We start from the raw sequence: 7,727 nt of genomic DNA on the forward strand, positions 1-7,727 counted from the left end.
CCACACCCTCACGGTCCACAGGGTACTGAATTGTTTTCTTCAATAATATCTGCTCTGCAAGCTAAAAATTCCAGATAAATTTAGTTGTTTTTTTTTTTAATAATGACAGATGGCCACAGAGAATCACATTGTTACCTTGCGCACAAACACGCCACATGAAGTGGCATCCACTTGAATGATATGATCAATTGTGGAGCATGTCCATCTCCCAACTGCTGGACACTTCTTACGGACTAGTGCTCTACAAAGACATCACAGATTGATTACAGTTAGCCATTTTTACAAACATGACAATTCAGGATCAGATGAATGATGTTTGATAACAACAAAAAAGTACTTCACAAGGACACTCTCGTCTAAGCAGTAGTAACAAGAATTATTATTTAATTAGATAGGTGTTGCTCCTTAAAGATTAGCCTAAATGCATGATTTTTTTTCACACATTAAAGCTGATATTTCACGTACCTTGTGACATCTTTGCATTTATTAATCTGCTCTTCAGTGGCTCCAAATGGGTCGAGGTATAACGACCGCATTTCCTTAAGATACATGATCTATAGAAATGGAAATACCAATTATAGCCAAGCCGTCATACATCACATGACTCAGTCTAGATCTGAACATTGAAGATTACTTACAATGAGTGTCCAGTGTCCTCCGTTACAGACCGCTCCAGCTGCCACATCTTGCTTTAAAAGGTCCAACTGAAACAAATTAAAATAAATGCAAAACACACACCGTTAGCATTTTTGTCATATATACATACACACACGTGTCCTACTATATTGCTCTACTCACCCTTCTTAAACCACCTTTGTGAGTTCCCTGCCAGAGTGCCGTCATCATATAAGTGTCCAAAATGCATTCGCATTCGCTTTCCACCATTGTTATGTATGCATTCATGATCTATGAGTAAAACAGTAAGTTGTCATCAATGTCAAAGTAAAATATCAGTCCAATATCTTTTTTTCTTTTTAAGTACCTCTCCCTCCAACTGTTTTCCTGGGGCCAAGACCATCAGATTTTCAGAAAAAATTTGATATGGCCCAATCCTTGACCACAGCGTCTCCCCTCTCCGTCCTGTCCATACGTCTTGGATTACTGTAAACATAACAATGAGTTATTTGAGAAATTCAAAGTTTGTGATTGGATTTTGTATCAGTTTACTTACAAGTTTCAACGTTGGTTGTTTCTTGGCCCTTGTATGGAAGTTCACAACCAGTCGGTGGTGTTGATGTGGATGTTTGTGGACCAGCCAGAGGAGAAAGATCCAACACTTGTTTCAGTTTGGCTGGGATCCTCTCCTATGGCTGGAAATAGTGAGTCATGTGGTCTATGTTGGTTTTGGTTGCTTTTTTGCCCTTTTCTGTGGAAAGGACGGCACTTTTCCCTTCCAGCTGGGCTATTTTGTATGGACCTAACATGTCTGCCTCCATTTTTTCCCCCCTTTCTTTGCTCCTGTCGAATTTCTCTTTCTTTTACGGACCTTTCCTGGCCTTTTTTTATATTTTCTTGGACCTCACTAAAAATATCTTTGTGGTGGCGGGGCATGTTCGGGCTCAGCTGCAGAGGGGACAGAGTGGGGGAGTGGTTCAGGGAACGGTGCCGGGAAGAGGCTTAATTATGCGCAGCTGAAACCCATCTTGAATTGTGTGTCTCTCTCTCTCTCCCTGATATAAAAACACTAGTAGTGATGGAGGCGGGAGAGAGCGGGGCAAGAGACACAGACTGGCTGTGGGGCAGAGAAGTCGGGAGACCTCAGGAAGACCCACACGGCGTGCGCTCGGAGGAAGGTAGCAGAGCGCACGGCCCAGTCCAGCCTGTCTAAATAAAACTGAATAACTAAATAAAGAACGTTTGAGAAACACTATTTGACCGTGTGCTGGCGTACTTGTGCTCCCATGACCCACAGGCGTAGCAAGAGATTGTTACAATCTTTTTTTTTTTTTAGTCCTTGACTTAGGGGTCCTCTCGTGCCACCAGGCTGCAGACTTTATCCTCTGTTACCTGCCACAAATCACAGTTACAATGTTGAGGAAATAGATGATCCAAAGTCAATGTTTTAAAAAAAGGATGACAACATTAGAGAATCTTACGTCATACTCCTTTGGCACCTCTGAAGGGTACCGCGCCTCCCTCCCAAACATAAGAAAATAGGGACTATACTTGGTTGTCAACTGTTTTTTGGTGCAGAGGGCAAACATTGTTGACTGGAGGACTCTGTCCCATCTTGTCGGATTATCGACCACCAGTTAGTTCAGGGACCTAAAAATGCAGAAATCAAATACAGGCATTTGGTACGATAAAGCAACCTATTTTCATAAAGTATATCACTACTGATTGCCTGATTTTGTTCTGAACAGGTAATCAGTTAGTTATTCTATGAAGAGCTCAAATTCATTGAACTATTGAAATGAAAATATACCTCTGTATTGTGCCATTTAATTTTTCAACAAGGCCATTGGTCTGTGGATGGTAAGGTGACCAGAGGCTTCTCTCGATGCCCAGCTTCTCACACAGGTTATAGTTGACCTTAAAATTAACATTTGGTTAACGTGAAATAAGCATGCACAGCAGTAAACCTACATATTGGAGATTCGTAATGCATCATCGGTATACCTTATTGCGGAACACTGAGCCCTGGTCTGTTAGCAGTCTTTTAGGTGCACCAAATTTGTAAAAGAAATCAAGAATACAACTCACCTCATCTGCTGTTTTGCTCTTTAGTGGGTAGGCCTCTGCCCATTTGGTGAAATAATCAACCATGACGCATATGTACTGATTGCCCCCATCTGTTACCGTCAGTTTTCCCACTAGGTCCATACCCACCAGCTCAAGAGGCTCCGTTACCTGGGAGAAGAAAGAAAAGACTAGCATTAAAAGATCGTTCTGGTGTTTAAAAAAAAATAATTTCCTTTACCTCTATTGGAGTGTACTACTGCCTTTCTTTGATATTGGCCCTCTTGGCCTGGCACTGTGGACACTGAGCAATCTAAACAGACCAACATCATTTCAAACGTATGCTGAATATGTTATATTGACAATTTATAGTAAGATTTGATGCATACAAAAATCTGCTTCTTTTTTAAATATACACATTACACTCAACTGTGCTGTACTTTTGAACCTCAATGTGTTTTCCACATAATTATTTTAAAGAGACCAACTTACCCACTTGCGAATGTCGTCCTCTATGCCAGGCCAATAATATCGCAATATAATGGCACTGTGGGTTTTTTCTACTCCACAGTGACCACCAATATCGCTGCAGTGAAACTCCTCAAACACACGGTTGGCTTCCTCTGCAGTTGAAACAACTTTTGCCATGTGCCCTGCTCGGTTTTTTTTCCTCCTGCAGATATAGTACAGATCTCCATCTGGTGTTTAAATGTAATAGTATTAGTCATTGGGAGTTTCACCATATCAGATGGTCATTGTGTTGTAAAGTCCATGTGGCATGCATCCTTACCCTTTATCCTGAAGGTGCTGGCTCTCCTTTTGATCACATACTTGTGCTTGTTGATTGACCCCTCAGGAAACCGGTTGTGGAATTTGAATTCCAGTATTTGTTTGATAATTGTAGGATCCATTTCACTAATTTCACCTACACCAAATACTACTATCCAACTATACTATTATACTCTGTCGCTGTCTCTGTCTCGTATCTTAATTCACTCCTCACAAACCCACAAACTTTTGCCATGTTACACCACCTTATATAGCATGCCTGATCATTTCAATTGTCTACACCTGCTGCAGGTAGTTCAAAAATGAATGCCTCTTGATCACCAAACGAAAGTAACAGCCATGTGTAATCTACATAATAATAACAAAACATTAATTTGGGTGGTGTGGTATTTATTATAAATACATGTTGGCACATAGATGTTATGCAAAGCTGTACATGTGGGGACTTAGGACCCAGGGGAATGGGGGCGAAGCAGGGCAACCTGGGAAGGGGTCTGGACTGTACCGGAGCAGCTATGGAATAAAGAGTTGAGTTAAGAGCAGTCTGTTCTCACGATTATTGCTAAACACGACATGGTGTCAGAAGTGCTGTTAAACTAACTTGGGAAGAAAAGACGGTTCGAAGGGAAGGACAAAGATCAGTGAGCAGGTTCAATGAGTGACATTGACGAGGAGCAGAGCTAGCACTAGCAGAATGGCTAGCACATGAGGCGCTACGTTTAGCATACAGCCGCCGGAGCCCTTTGACTTTTCCAAGCCGCATGAGTGGACAAAATGGATCCGTAGATTCGATAGGTTCCGCCAAGCAAGCAACCTAACAGCAAGCTCTGAAGAGAACCAGGTGAATACTTTGATATATTGTATGGGAGACGAAGCTGACGATGTCCTAAGAAGCTTGACGCTCAGTGATGCAGACCAGCGCCATTATGCTAACGTAAGGGATGGTTTTCAGTTGTTCTTTCTGGTGAAAAAGAAAATAATTTACGAACGTACACGTTTTAATATGCGCAAACAAGAAGCACACGAGACTGTCGATGCATTTGTCACTGCCCTGTATGCATTAGCCGAGCACTGCAATTATGGGATGTTGCATGACGAGCTTTTCAGAGACCGGATTGTGGTAGGGCTGGCGGACACGCGGCTCTCAGAACCCATGCAAATGGAAAAAGATCTAGACCTGGAAAAAGCCATTAACATGGCAAGACAATCAGAAGAAATCAAAAAGCAGCAAAACACACTGAGGAGTGATGCCAGTGGTGTAAAACAGATGCTCGGTTGACAGAGTGTTTAAAGGCAGACAGCTAAAGGAAAAGTCTAAATTCGGCAAATTCAAAAGTGAATTCAAGAGCTCCCAGTGTTACAGATGTGGTGGTGTGCCCCACCCTAAACACAAGTGCCCTGTTAAGGATGCAGAGTGCCATTCCTGTGGAAAAAAAGGTCACTACCAGCGTGTGTGCCTTGCTGGTAAAGCCGTGCTTGGTATTGAGGAAGAGGAGGAGAGTTTCTTTCTTGGCTCTGTGACATCTGATGCTGATCCATGGACAGTTGATATAGACGTTATGGACAACATTTTCACTTTCAAACTTGACACCGGAGCGGATGTCACTGTTGTGTCACAGTCTGTTTTTAACAGCATTTTTTCCAATGCACAGCAGCCTGTCCTCTAGAAGGCAGAGAAGCCTTTGCTTGGTCCAGGACGGATTCCTCAGACTGCTGCTGAGGGTAGGAGCCAAGCAAACCATCGCAAAGGTCAAAAACTTGAGCATGCCGTTGCTCGGGTTGCCAGCCATTATGGCCCTTGGGTTACTCAATCGTGTCGACAGCATAGACATGGCGACCCTCAAGTCAAGCTACCCCAAGATATGCAGTCAAAAGAAACCATAGAAACTACGTGAAAGAGAGAGGAGAAACGATCGAAATGTTTATTTCCTGTTTATTCTACGTGGGTCCTGAAAGGCCACTCCTACCACACATCTGCTTTACACACTCTAACATAAACCAGTTAATTCAAAACCAGTTGATCTCGCACACCGGTAACGTTTGTTAGCTTGTAAGCTACGAACGTCACGTAACTTAACCGATCACTTTAACACACGTGATGTTATAAGCTCCCGGTAATAGAGAAGCTGCCGGTTAAGTTGGTTAACTAGTCAGCTAGCTTGTAAGCTACGAACGTCATGTAACTTAACCTGACCATTTTAACCAACGTGTGATGTTATAAGGTCACTTATTTTGTTTTAACATTAGTATCGGTGACATTCGAGTGAGTTAAAACCCAATACTTAAATTTAAAAGTGAAAGCTGCCGCTTCTCCAACTCCCGCATCACTCGCCGCCATGTTGGATAAAATAAAATCTTCACCGGCACGCAATGCATCTCGGGATATGCTGGGCCACGAAGGATCCATCAGATGTGTCCTCCGAATCTGGGGGCTGAAGGCTGCATTCGTCGGCTGCATTTGAAGGAGTCTTCAACAAACATGCAAAATGGGACAGCCTAGTCGCAGCGCTGTGACGTAACCGGTCTACGAATGCAGCCTCCAAAGGATGCAGCCCCTGAATTGGGACATAGCTATAGTGTATAATATACACACTGTGTATATATAGACCATACTTTTTTGCAGCATCCTGTAACAGAGTTGAGAACAGTAGTAGCAGCCATTGTAGTTATTACAGTAAAAGAAAAGGTATGGGCGCTGGTAGACTTACATTTTATTCCAAAAGTTGTTGTAAAGAAAGCCATGTTATTACGTAATAAAGCCTTGGAGGACCAGGTTAAACAGTAACTGCCTCAGGGATGCTATAAAAAGTAAAGTGAAATACCCTCAATGAGGTGGGATCATTTCATTTGTCAACATTACATCTGGCATTCTATTGGTTGTGGAAATTCCACCGGGTTGTGTGAAAATCCAAGAGCAGAGGAGAAATCTGAGAGCAGATGTTACACAAGCACCCAGCAGCTGGGACAGATCAGGCACTGACAAGCCACAGCAGGACCGGAAAAAAGTGGTACGGCTGGTTTTCCACACGTTGTTAGACACAACATGTGATCGGCTCCTAAAGTTAACGTTATGGCTTTCAAAAAGCACTAGACGCGGCTAATAATTGCAGACCAGGTTGCTGTGCAGGGGGTTAAGGGGGAGAACTGTGCTGGTAGTGAGTCCTCTGATATGAGACATTTTCAGAAAGATAAGAGACTATTCGCAGAGACCTATATGTGAGCTGTGTCTGTCTGGAATGGGAACTGGGACTGAGGATATCTATAATGGAATGATTGAAGTTTAAGGACACTGTCAATATTGACACTCTAAATTTCCTTTTTACTGTCTATTATGCACATGCACATGATTTGCTGCTTTATTTGCCAAATAATAATATAAGAAATAAGGCAAAGAAAGTTATAAAAAAAACTTGAATTATTGGTGAACTTCATAGAGTAGGGGAGAGATGGTACGAAAGTAAAAATTTTCTGATAAGCCTAACTTTAAAAGATTACGTTACAGACAGAAACCCATTTTGGCTGTGATCAACCACTCTCGTGTCAATACCAGGAGTTATTTTATACAAATGTGGAATGACTGGTATAATTTTACTTCAAACAGCCATTGCGCATGAGCAAGTTGAGACTAGAGTAGCACATATGTGGGTCAAAAGTAACTTGAATTTTTTTTATCACTCTTGCTTTTATTAAACATCTGGCGATGTCCTCGGTAATATGTAAGTGAAAACCTATTATAGATAGATATATAGATACAATGAAATAGAATAATATGAACTAAACAGTAGTGCAAAGATTTAACCAAACAACAGAGTAACGGTGTTATAGTTTTTGATTGATTTGGCCAGAGGTGATTTATTGTACAGTCTTATTGCAGAGGGCAGGAATGTTCGCCTGTATCTGTCCTTGTGACAGCGGAGCTGGATGAGTCTGTTGGAGAAAGTGCTCCGCTGTCCCTGCAGTAGGTGGTGGAGAGTGTGGTCCGGGTTATCCAATATGGATAAGTGTCCAGTTTGCAGCCAATGATTCTTAACCAGTTTGTTAAGTCTGTTGGTGTCTCCGGCTCCAATGCTGCTCCCCCAGTAGACTACGGCGAAGTAAAGTGCACTGGCCACAACAGACTGGTAGAACATCTCCAACATCTTGCTGCACACATTGAAGAATCAAAGTTTCCTCAAGAAAAAGAGTCGACTCATCCCCTTCTTGTACACAGCGTTGATGTTGGTCTTCCAGTTCAGTCTGTTGTCGATGGAGACACCCAG

General features: G+C 42.3%; 1 long non-coding RNA gene across 1 annotated transcript; it reads right to left on the reverse strand.

Annotated features, from left to right (window-relative positions):
* Positions 1–508: 508 nt before the first annotated feature.
* LOC116399562 (uncharacterized) lies at positions 509–862 on the reverse strand. The gene is made up of 3 exons (XR_004213847.1): positions 810–862; positions 639–655; positions 509–554 (listed from the first exon to the last, which is right to left on the reverse strand). It is a non-coding gene; the product is annotated as an uncharacterized LOC116399562 (long non-coding RNA).
* Between the last annotated feature and the right edge of the window lie 6,865 nt (positions 863–7,727).

The sequence above is a fragment of the Anarrhichthys ocellatus genome, unplaced genomic scaffold, assembly GCF_004355925.1.
Source record: "Anarrhichthys ocellatus isolate YVR2014 unplaced genomic scaffold, GSC_Weel_1.0 scaffold116, whole genome shotgun sequence".
Taxonomy (NCBI): domain Eukaryota; kingdom Metazoa; phylum Chordata; class Actinopteri; order Perciformes; family Anarhichadidae; genus Anarrhichthys; species Anarrhichthys ocellatus.